The sequence below is a fragment of the Lepisma saccharinum genome, chromosome 13 (assembly GCF_977018435.1).
Source record: "Lepisma saccharinum chromosome 13, izLepSacc3.1, whole genome shotgun sequence".
NCBI lineage: Eukaryota > Metazoa > Arthropoda > Insecta > Zygentoma > Lepismatidae > Lepisma > Lepisma saccharinum.
In genome coordinates this window covers 62,393,773-62,406,896 of record NC_139241.1, presented here as the reverse complement: position 1 = coordinate 62,406,896, position 13,124 = coordinate 62,393,773, and positions in this window count along the sequence as shown.

The window sequence follows — 13,124 nt, the reverse complement described above, 5'->3', positions numbered from 1 at the left end:
CAATATGTCACTACTATGGGTCTTGTCAGTAGCGGTGATTCGGTGCAAACACGTGGGGGGGGGGGAGGGGCAATGACAGTTCATTTACTCTTTGTGTTCAAGGCTTGAGAGGTCATGGTGCGGGGACAAAGAGTGGGGAAAACTACTCTAATCGCCGCCGCTGGGTCCAGTAATGTTATTTACCTTACGTAGTTTTGCTGCGAATTTAGGTCAATTGGAACTGATTTACAGATTGTGGGGAACATCCACACGTGTGTCTGTGCTCGACCACTGAGGAGACACGTTGCAATGCAGTACGTAACAGCGCGGTACAGCCACTGATGTCATACTTGTAAGCGGCATGCTCTTGTCTGTACAAGAGCTTCCGCTCGAGTACAGTACCTTGAATAATGTAGTGTGGAAAACGGACGGTTTTGGCCTCTCTGGCAGGTTCCACTCAGAAAGGATACCGCTAGAGGCGCTGGTGTTGATCCCGGTGCTTGGTATTCATCTGCTTATAATGGAAATAAATGTAGTTTTCGCTGCAACGTCTGAATCTTTTACATGAAGCATTTCTATGAATGTGATAATTGCTATGATATTTGGTACAGTGGTCGCGAAGATATTAACGAACATTCTAGACAGTCGACCACGTCCTGTTATCGTCATACTTTCGTTAATAATACGGGAGAAAAAATACGCGTGGAATGCTCTTGGCAACTACATTTTTGTGTATGAATTAGGTTCATTATTATTATCATCATCATTTCTTTTAAAGATATACACACTGAAGCATTTGTATTTTTGATAATTGCTGTCTCTTTTCTTCCGCTTTAAACTAATCGCGGCGATGATGATAATGAGGATTGCATGAAACGACAAGGGGAACCCCACAAAATTTTCTTAGTGCCATCGACATGAGTGTAAGGAAACTTTCAAACCAATGGGACAAGCGACACGGGATGTTCACACTGTCACACTAGTGACACACACTTACGACTGTAAAATAGCATTCATTGCACATGAGGGTCCAAACAGCAAACGATACGTTCATATGGCGTATTATTCACGTGCTACTTGTTACTTCGGTCGGAAAGCTCCTTAAAGGAAGGGTGCTCAGACCGAAGCGACGCGCTACAAGGGGAGTTCCCAACTAAGTGACAAGCGACATGGTGCCTTCAGTCTATTAGCAAGCGTTCGCTGCTAATTGTGCGAACAACAGATATGCGACACGATATAACCGCACATTACAACAACAGATCTAGGCGACACTATAAGCCACACGTGTCGCTTTGTCGCTTGTGCGTCGCTCAAACTGGGCCATTTCCTCAATAGCTTGCAACATGTTGCCGTGGTTTGTTGTTCGCAATGCGCGATGCAATTAGTGTTTTGCTTTAGGAAGATTGCGCACCAAAGCGACAAGCGGCACGCGACACTTATCGCTTCAGGATTTCACCAACCACCAACCGAACGCTGGCCTGTGCTTCCCGTCATGCCGCTACGATGTGAAATGTTGCTCTTGATTGGCTCGTTTCCAAGCAACAACATGTGTAGCTTCCTTATAAAAGTTGCCTTAAACCGAAGGACCCGTGTCGCTTTGGTGTGAAATCCTCGTATCGTTTGTCGCGTGTCGCTTTGGTGTAAAATCTCCTTGAGGAAACGATGCAGTCAGAGCTTGTGTCCCTACGGTTCGAAAAGCTGCATTGATTACGGACTGCTCGCTTCCAAGCGACACTTGTGGTTTGTCGCCTCGGTATGAAATATCTCTCAGGATACTATTTATAGAAAAATAAAACTCTAGTGCACAATCCAACAACTGACGTCAGGAATCACTTTGCGATGTTTTTTCTTGTGTTACGCATGCTATTTATTTATTAATTTTATTTTACTTTTCTTTCCATATAATGCCATTTCGTGACTGCAAATCACTCCACAAATATAACTGTTTGCATCAATTGACGTACCGCATGTCAAGACAAACAAATCTACACAATATATTCCAAAAACTAACTAAGCCACATTTAAGCCCCTATCACACGGAACTGGATTTCTATTTGGAATGCTCTAGTTGACGCTGGACTGGCTACCCATTTGCTAGTTTTCGCCTCACACGGTACTTGTTATACCGTACTCAGGGACGTAGCTAGGTTGATCAGTTCGGGGGGGCCCAAAACTTAAGATTTTTTTTCTATCAAACCATTAAAAACTAACAAACTATTAATATACCATATAGGCCTACATAAGTATATACATATATATATAAAATCTTGTTGGAAGAGAATATTATTTTCTCCTGTAGCCCCCCAAAAATTACGGATATAGACTCGCGAAATCCATGGCCATTATTCAGGAATCTAAATGCAGAATTAACTTATTAACTTAATGGCATCTAGACAGTCTTTAAAAATCCATGTATTTTCTCTTATGTCAGATTTTTGAGACACCAAGAACAATGTCATTAGTCCTTACTCCTTAAATTTGTAAATTTGCTCGAAGAAAATTGAGAAGTAGAGAAAACCCTCTTCCGTGGGTTTAGATATAAAAGGGTGCTGGTATTAGGTGTACGTACAAGTATGACAACGGTGCAAAAATGAAATGTTTGTGTAATGAGTTCAAGATAGGCATCCCATGTATATTGTTTATACCAGAATCGAATCCGGTGGCCTTTAGTGCAAGGCGACACCCTTAACCACTATTCTATGGGACATGCACGAGTCTTTTCTGGCGTCGTACTGTACACATTGGAGAATGATGACGATATATATGAAATTTTATGCACACATCTAGTTTCTTAAAAATAATCTTTGCGCGTGCAAAACTGAATATATGATGGCAATAGAAACAACAAAATTCTCGCGCGCTCAAATTATTGCACCCTAGTCTTTCAAAGTTCGATCACTGGTAGAAACTCCAAAATTTCTGTGATGGCCTAACATCGTGAGGACAATTGAGAAGCTACTTGAAATCAATATGTAAGCGAATTCCACTCTCAAAACTAGATGGGACTCGATGTGATGACCATGCGTCACCGAATGGAAAAACACTTCGAGGCTTTGTCCTTCAAAATTAATTTTACTGAATAACTGTAGTTTTCATTAGAGGACCTAAACATGGCTTTATTGCACAGTACAATGTTGTTCTCTTTCACCCTACTTTTATAGTTTTTCATTCGAAGGATTCCACTCCAGAAGCATGAGCATGACACACTACGAAACCAGAGGTCCAAGGTTCGGACCTTGGACAGGAGGTGTGGTTGCATCATGTGTCGCATAGCTATTAATTCGGATCATCATTCAATCTCATTGTCGCATTTAACATAAGAGGTAGTAAAAGCGGCGTAAAATAACGAAATAGAAATAATTGATTGACTTGGTTCATTTTACTTCACTTTTCTGACATTTTTGGCTAATCGTGAAGATGAGAATGAGTTAAGATTAACTTGATGAAAGGATCATCACGAAGAAGACACATTCTCAGGCCGGGATTCGAACACGGGACATTCTGCTTCGTAGCGTAACCTGCTAAGCACTCCACCACGGAGTTGTCGACCCTAATAGAAATGAAAATTAGAAATACCGTCTTGAATTTGCAGGAACAGAATTCACCAGCAAGGACAAAAGATTTTCGCTCCCACTAGGATAGGCAAATAACAGAAATTGCTTGATAAGTAATTTGGCTCTCCATATTTCATGATATTATTATGTAAGTAACTATTATTCGCTATATACGAGTAACTTTGGATTAATTTTATTTGTATGTCTAGTCAACTTTCCCGCCTAAGCACTAAGCAGCAGCCACAGCGTCTGCATTTGCGGGTGGAGGCCAGAGTTGCTAAAGGTCCAGGAATTTTAAATAAATTCAATTCCCATCCAGGAGAGAAAATCAGCAAGCGTAAATGGGTTCTGGACCGTAAGGAACCTCTTCATTTATAACGTTTTCAATTTGGTCTATGAATTATTTTCCAGATGAATTTAATTTCGGTCCAGGATCCTTATTTCCTGAAGAATTTAAATACGGTCAAGGAACATTTTTTTCCGGATCAGTTTAAATAGGGTCAAAGTTCCGTATTGAAATGAAACAATTCGCAACTTGGTACGTATTTAGATTGTGCGAGAGAAAAGGTTCCGGTCCTATAACGGAATCCTATAGAACAAATGTATGCGTTCCCTAATCTTAACAATCCCAGGGTTGTTAATGGTCCAGGTATTGTAAATAAATTCATTTCACATCCGGAAGAGAAAATCAGCAAGTGTAAATGGGTTCTAGGCCTCAATTCGGTTCAGGAACCTTTTTTCCGTATGAATTCAGGAACTCTTATTTCGGTAAAATTTAAATACGGTCCAGGAACCTAGTTTTGCGGCTGAATTTAAACACTGTCCAAGAACCTTTTTTCCAGGATCAATTAAAATTTGGCGCAGGAATATTTTCCGGATCATTTTAAATATGATCCTGTTTCCTTTTTTTAATGGAACAATAAACTACTAGGACCGAATTTAAATTGTGCGAGAAGAAAGGTTCCGGTCCTGCAACGGAACCCAATAAAACCCATAGAAGTTATGGGTAGATGGACCTTTGACAACCCTGGTAGAGGCTAAATGAAGAAAAATCACAAAATATGCAGAATTTTGAAACGTATTATTTCTAGAGCATGTACTCTACTATATAAAGTTGACTACATACCTCGTTTCCTTCCTTAATTGAAATGTGACTTATTCTTCATCACATGTGAGATCAACCGCCCTGGGAGTCAAATGCGGTCGCCTGTGTGGTAGTCGGACACCAATTTAGAAAGTCAATGTGTTGGACATTTGGTCGATCAGTCGATCCTACTTATTTTTTTTCGAGAGGAAAACGAGCTGGCAGCTTCACACTCGAAATTTCACTTCGCCTACCCCCTGGCAGAGTGGTTAGCACATCGTGCTACGATGCCAGGTGTGCCGGGTTCGAATTCCGGACTGAGCAAGGGTGTTTGATGTGTCCATTGATCAATTTAATCATATCATCACTCATCCCCATCTTCGCAATTAGCCAAATGTGGCAGAAGAGCAAAGTAAAATGAACCAAATCAATCAAAATTTCACTCGCAAAGCATGAAAATGAGATCTCAAGCACTCCGTGAACCTACCGGAATCTCACGTTTACAGAAGCTAACTATGAAACTACTTCTAGGATCAAACTGTTCTTCGAACTAGTTGGCAGTCATCAATTGTCGACCAATCAACACAGTAGGGCAAAAAGAAGCAGATGTTTCTTCAAAATGAGTGGAAAGTTACCAAGGAAGGATATAAACTGGATACATTACAAAGGCTTATTATGGCCTTTCCCTTCATTGCAGGTTTATGAGCACAAGGGTTGAGTGTGGGAACCTGAAGGAACCGCGACATCTTTGTCATTCATCTCCCGCCAGAAAAGGGACAAACAGTAGAATTTTGTCTCTTGCAATTTGAAAAGCCTATGTCCATGCTGAACCATAAAGTAATTAATCCAGAAAGTCCTAGCTACCTGCAGTGCGTTTCGGCGCGGCCGATAACCAGAGCCAGATGAAGAGAAGATTTTCTGGGAGGGGGTGACCTGGCTTAGGCCCCCTGGTGTGCATGAAGGGAAAGTGAGTTTTCAAAAGGTCCCTGACTTCCCAGAAAGGGACGGCCCATAAAATCACTGCATTTCCTACCAATGCATCCGTTTGTGTTCAACCAAAGTGTATGTCACCGTAGGATCCGAGCGCTTCGAGTTCTGTCGGTTGCGGGACTTCTTGAGTCTTTTGTCAACATGGTAGAGTTTCTTTCTGCCAAGGTCGTTGCACCTATGAACCGGCTCTTCAGCTTGAGTGGCAAAATACATGTTGTACGGAGAAAAGTTGCACCGGAAAAATTACCTTCTTAAATACGATGAAACCTGTAAAACATCCACAGATATTTATTCGGGGGTGGTCCCTCTGAAAAAACATCAATATTCTCAAAATTTTTTGAACGGACTGTGTAAAACATTGCAATACTGCAAAAGCTGAACCTGCTCTGAACCTGCACAAGGAAAATGTCTCATTTAGCAATTAATGTGCCTTTGTTAAGTTGGTAAGTTCAGTATGGCACTACATTTTAAATAATGCTGATGGAATAAATCAATAAAGTTTGTTAAATGACAACGACTCCTTACCACTAGAATATAATTATTCTTTACGGATAACCCCTATAACGGTTGGGGGTTCGACGTGCTGACCCTACGTCACCTCATTACTGGTTAAACATCTCCACACCTCTAGGTAGGATTGTGAGCAGTCGGGAGATAGGCCAGCGCCCTTCCAGGGCTGTCGAACCACGGGTTATTATTTATTTATAGATGCTTAAATATATGTGCAACCTGACATGTCTATCCAGTAACTTATTTCAAGGGTTGTACTTGACTCAACAAAATAAGCTTAGTGTGTGAGCCAGATTCATACGAACTAAAAATACCCAAAATAATAACAATAATAATTTATTTCGAAATTACAAAAATGTATTTACTTGTTCTTGTTTAAATTTTCGATTCTTCGAAAAGTTTGTTAAGGAGTTGAGTTGAGTTGGTGTTTTTAAGTCCACTTTATGCACAGTAAGGCTAATCGGGATTGGACCTACAGTTTAAAGTAAGATCCGGACCACTGTGTACATGCACACGTGTATCGAACCCGAGACCCCTCGATTACAAGACAACAATGCTATCACTGCGCAATCGGAGAGGCATCGTTTGTTAAGGAGGATTCTCAAAATCGGTCTTCACGATATCGAGAAAAATATGCGACTCGAGAAATCATACAGTTTGTGAAGATAATTACTTTTAACACGTTGCTTGTTTTAGACTGTTTTAATAGTAGAATAGATATTTGATGCGAATAATAATTCTTACTCGGAGATATGAGGCATCCTGCCACCATTATACTTATTTAGCGTGTATTGCGCTCTGATTCGCGACCAGTTGTAACTGTTTGCATATATGTGGTTTACCGCTGCACAAGCGGTCGTTCATTAATCTACTCAAGCTCAAAACATTGTTTGGATGCAACGGCAACACTCAACGCCCAACCGCCTCCCCGATGGCGCAGTGGTAGTGCCGTCACCTTGTAATCAAGGGGTCCCGGGTTCGATTCCCGGTGGAGGCACATAGTGGTTCGGATCCCACCTTAAAATGTAGGTCCAGTCCCGATTAGCCTTACTGTGCATAAAGTGAACTTAAAACAACAAATCAATCCAATCAAGGCCCAACCCTGCCTGTTGTTCACCTGCGACTGCTAGGGGTGGAAAGACCGCTCCCTCAAAATTTCGAGAAACAACGAAGTTCTAGGTTCCTACACTGACACCCACTATAGCTAGAACCAGGAAAACGAGAAAGATATGTGGTTTTGGGTTCGTGCCACTCAAGAACAGTGTTTCTAACTGAAAGAAAAAATACTGAAATACTATTTTGCAATATTTGTCATGAAAGTAAAATTTTCAGCAAATGTAGAACAGTTTGCCGGGGCCACGTGAACGTTTCGGGGGGCCAGCGCCCCCCCGGGCCCCCCCTAACGACGTCCCTGACCGTACTTGTCGATAGTCTTTCGTTCCCATAATGGCGGCCGCGCGAGATGTAAACAACGTATCACTTCACACTTTTAAAATACGATAACTATCCAACCGAGAGGAATATTGCATCGCATTACATGGTTTTAGGTAGAGAAGAACGGCGCTGATAAAATACGTACTTTACAATGTTTACTATACACGTGTGGAAGAATATTTTAGCTTTTTCAATTGTAAACATGCCTTTCGTGTTGTATGCACTCGGAAGCCACAGACAAAAAAGGCTACTTTACAAACTCACAGAATATCTTCACATGACCAAACTTTGCTCTGATTGGCTGTTCCACAGAATCTAGTCGAAGAAGTTAGTAGCAATTAGAACATGTCCTATTCCTCAAAACAAGTCAAGCAGTTAGCCAGGCGGCCATGATTACAGCCCCTATCACACGGAACTAGATTTCCAGTAGGTATGCCCTAGTTGGCGCTGGACTTGCTATCAATTTGCTAGTTTTCGCCTCACACGGTACTTGTTATACCGTACTTGTCGATAGTCTTTCGTTCCCATAATGGCGGCCGCACGAGATGTAAACAACGTATCACTTCAAACTTTTAAAATACGATACTATTCAACCCAGAGGAATATCGCTTCGTATTAAATGGTTTTAGGTAGAGAAGAACGGCGCTGATAAAATACATACTTTACAACGTTTACTATACACGTATGGAAGAATATTTTAGCTTTTTCAATTGTAAACATGCCTTTCGTGTTGTATGCACTCGGAAGCCACAGACAAAAAAGTCTACTTTACAAACTCACAGAATATCTTCACATGGCCAAACTTTGCTCTGATTGGCTGTTCCACAGAATCTAGTCGAAGAAGTTAGTAGCAATTAGAACATGTCCTATTCCTCAAAACCAGTCAAGCAGTCAGCCAGGCGGCCATGATTACTGCCCAGAAAGTCAGTTCATCGCCAACTAGGGCATTCCAACTAGAAATCTAGTTCCGTGTGATAGGGGCTTACTACCCAGAAAGTCAGTTCATCGCCAACTAGGGCATTCCAACTAGAAATCCAGTTCCGTGTGATAGGGGCTTAAGCCCGCATCACACGGAACTGGATTTCCAGTAGGTATGCCCTAGTTGGCGCTTGACTGGCTACCAATTTGCTATTTTCGCCTCACATGATACTTATCAGCGTACTTGTCGATAGACTTCCCATACGAGGGAAGTTGTAATGGCGGCCGCGTGAGATGTAAACAATGCATCACTTCACATTTTTAAATGCCGATAACTATTCAGCCGAGAGGAATAACGATTCGAATAAAACGTTATAGGTACAAAACAATGGCGCTGCTTAAATACATACTTTACAACGTTTACTGTACACGTATGGAAGAATATTTTAGTTGTTTCAAATGTAAACACCGTGCACTCAGCATAGATGGTGTAACTCAACGCGCCTTTCATGCTGTATACGTTATACATTGTTGGAGTAACACTCGGAAACCACAGACAAAAGTACTCCTTTGCACACTCACAGATTATCTTCACATGGCGATACTTTGCTCTGATTGGCTGTTCCACAGAATCCAGTCGAGGAAAGCACAAACCAGTCAAGCAGTCAGCCAGGCGGCCATCATTACTACCTAGAAAGTTAGTTCAGAGCCAACTAGGGCATTCCTACTAGAAATCCAGTTCCGTGTGATAGGGGCTTTACTTTCATAACAAAATTAGCATTCGTACTGATCGTACTATGTTTGTCATCCGTCTGGGGAACTAGTTTCTTGGGTCGTTTTCCACATTACGTTATTCAAGGCGCTGTAACTCGAGCTTCCACCAATTCGCTCCTCCTTACATAGTTTCGATCACTGCGCATGCGCACGCACAATCGATTCATTTACTTCAAAATCACTCATATTCCATAATCGTCTAAAAATCATTCTTATTCCATAACTCGCTTCAAAAATCAGGCCGCGTGCACCAACGCCGACTATTTCGAAGTTCAGATGAACGAGATCAATTTTAATCCACCCTAAATGAACTTGGTTTAAAGATTTGCATTGCACCAACGAAAAATGACGTTCACAAGATTCCGTTCAGCTGATCCGAGATTAATTTGTAAGGCTATACCTGATTGGTTGGCTAAAACAAATGACAATCAAGAACCTCACAGAGTAGTTTGATGTGTTAAAGTATCAACATGTAGGAGAATAAATTAATTCGGGCTGCAAACTTCTCTGAATTTGAGAGATGTACTAATCAATCTTGTCAACGTGTACAAGGATGGAGTAGAGTGTAAAAAAAAAAATATTAAAAAAGAACTGACGGCACAACACAAAAGGAGAAGGAGAAAGCATGGAACCTTCTTCTACGGGACTTTAATGCCAAACGAAATGCATTCAATTTTGAGAGAACATCGTACTTACACAACCTCGCCCGCTCAATAAATATATATTATTATTTTTAACTGTACTCTTTCTCTCTCTCTCTCTCTCTCTCTCTCTCTCTCTCTCTCTCTCTCTAGCCTCTTAAACCCGAAGGTTCATGGCTGCAGCAACACATGTCTTCCATCTGTCCCTATCTTGAGCAAGATCTATATGTATACTCTTTTCCATCCCTACCGATTTTTTTTAGGTCCATCTCAACGTTGTCCCTCCATCTTCGTCTTGGCCTTCCTAAAGTTCTTTTACCATCAGGTTTCCCAACAAGAATCCTGTGAACTCCTCTTTCCTCTCCCATTCGTGCCACATGGCCTGCCCACCTAAGTCTTCTTGATTTAATTATTCTAATAATATCTAGACATGAATACAAATTATGTAGTTCTAAATTATGTAACCTTCTCCACTCACCTGTCTCTTCATCCCTTTTAGATCCAAATATTTTCCTAAGGATCTTATTTTCAAATACTCTCAATTTATGTTCCTCTTTCAATGTAAGGGTAAAAACACAGTGAAGCACATCCCTCATCGCTCATCGCCAGAAACTCGCAGGAACAAGTTTCCGGTAATTCAAAACCATGGAGTCAAATGGGGAAAAACATCGTGGAGCCCCGCTCATCGCAAGATGTTTCCAGGATCAAACACGGTTTGATCTTGGGTCCCTTGTTTCAAGTGGAAGGTTCTGTGATTAGTCCACTCAAGGTCACTTCTTCCTTTTTTGGAAGACACCCTCCTTTTTCCAAACTTTTTTTTGACAGAGTTGTCGTTTGCAAGCTTGTGCGATGGCGGTCAATGTGCCTGTCCGACAGCCGGTTCATTCATTATATCCTGACATTTTTATGGTTTGACCGGACTCCGTGCGATGAGCAAGGGTCCCTGTGCCTCACCGTATTTTTACCCTTACGAATTATCAGCATTGTACATCCAACATCTCTAGCGTTTGCACGCCCTCGATATCACTTTCCGCTCTTTTTATATTAAGAAAACAACTGCCTGTAGTCGAAGCGTCAGTACCGTGCAGTGGCGTGCCCAAGGGGTAGTTGGTGGGGGTTATAAAAGGCATGCACACTTCCTTGCAAATGGATGGCCCGCGGGGCGTCGCTGCAGGCTGTCTTGCATGGAGCTCACTCGCAGGGAGAGGGGGGACGACCCGTCACATCGTATTGTTATGATTGGAGTCCGGATTTCTAGGCACTAAAAAACTGCCCAAATAGGCAGGCACAAAGACTCTAAAATGTGGAAAATAGGCACTAAAATAAAAAGACATATAATAGGCATTCACTTTCATATTATGAATATTGAAAGGCCTCAAATTAAGATTTTTCTTATTATCAACAAATCGATTGCTCTTTATTCTCAACTTTTATTTAATATTTATTGTTAAGTTCTTGTCGTCAAAAGGAGGGGAAGCACTTTCCTGTGCTCCCTGAATCATCCTGTGGGGAAATGTAAACGCAAAAAGGCACAAAACACATTTCTCGCAGTTGAAATATTATTTTGCCCTTCTTTGAAGCATTTTAGGAGCTTATAAGCACTAAAAACCGAATAGACACTAAAAGTCAAAAGGGCAATTACACGTAGAATCATTGGCGGATTTAGCCTTTCCCAAAAGGAATGATTAATGTATTATAAAAAGTGTTGATAGCATTTATTGCAACAAACATGAAATGTTCTAGCAATTCTTTTCCAGATAGCATAAGAATAGAACGAAGTAGAAGAAATGCATTAATGGGACCTAGCTTTACAAAAAGCACGGCCATGAAATAAGGCGGGTGGCAGGAGTTCGCGCTGTTGCCACGTCGGAGCACAACCCCGTGTATTCGGATGTTGAAGAGAATGAAAGATCTCGTTGTAAAGTTGATCTTTGTAATCCATGTGATACAAACTGACAGTGCTCGAAGAGTCGGGGATGTCACAAAAGCAGGGTTGGCATGTTTAAAACAAAAGTGTTTAAAACACTTTGTTTTAAACGTTTAAAACACACGGCTTTGTTTTTTTTACAAATGTTTTAAACGTTTAAAACAATGTGTTTTAAACATGTTTTTTTTAGAAGTGTTTAAAACACATTTTGGTACTTGATATTTTATAGTCTGTGATAATGTTTTTGTTTGGCAACCCTGTCTTTTCATTGTCAATTATTCCGTGCTTTACGGGTCTCACTTATCGCACAACACTTGACCAAACCACAAGGTAGAAAAACTGTTTTGCGACAAGAAGGGCCCGTACTTTACTGTAGAAATGGAAACTTCTCAGTTCTTTGTTTCGTACCGTCCTGTAAGTTTGAGACTGGTGGAAGTATCTGAATACACAATGCGTGATTTTGATGATGATGTGAATTTTTTTCTCTTGCGATAGGATTCATTCGTTTGTATAACTGAATAAAGGACAAACGCTTACTTTTGGTAACACAATTTTGTACTTTGGATATATAGATAAATTGATCTGGAGAATCTATTATGACACTGCAGGTTGTTTTCTACTATATAAACTGTTCAGGCAGCAGGAAATATTTCACACTGATTTTTCCACGACGAAGATAGTAATTCTATAATATTTAGTTTCTTGAAATTTAGATGAATATGAATCCTAATCTACTTCAGCAGTGGCGGAAAATGGGGGCTATTACCCCCTACTTTTGTCCCTCAGTAGAGGTGTGCGGGATCCCGAAGAGTCGGCACCGTGATCGGAAAAAGAAATTCCCGTCCCAATCCCCACTTTTCGCGGTCCCAAGCAGTAGGGAAATACAGAATGGTCATTTTAAAAAGTCGCCAATTCTGGACATTTTCTTCAATGTAAATGTATGTCTGGAACGTATCGGAAATTGTTAATTTTTGTACCAGAAGTGCAAAAACAAACACTTAAGATGAAAATTACGTGTAGAATTCGAGATAACAAGAGCTTCGGGAAATTTCGAACATATCCCGTCCCGAATGTCGGAATTTAAAGAATTTCCCGTCCCGACCCAAAAAATTCTGTCCCGCACACCTTTTCCCTGCAGTATGGTAAACCTTATCTCCAAAGTGATATAAACTGTCCTTGCAGCCACTGTACTTAAGTAATATAGTTTCATAAAAATAAGTATTTTTTCTATAGGTGTGCGAGACAGAATGTTTTTGGTCAGGACGGGATCGGGACAGGAATTTTTTTTTAAATCCCGACATTCGGGACGGGAA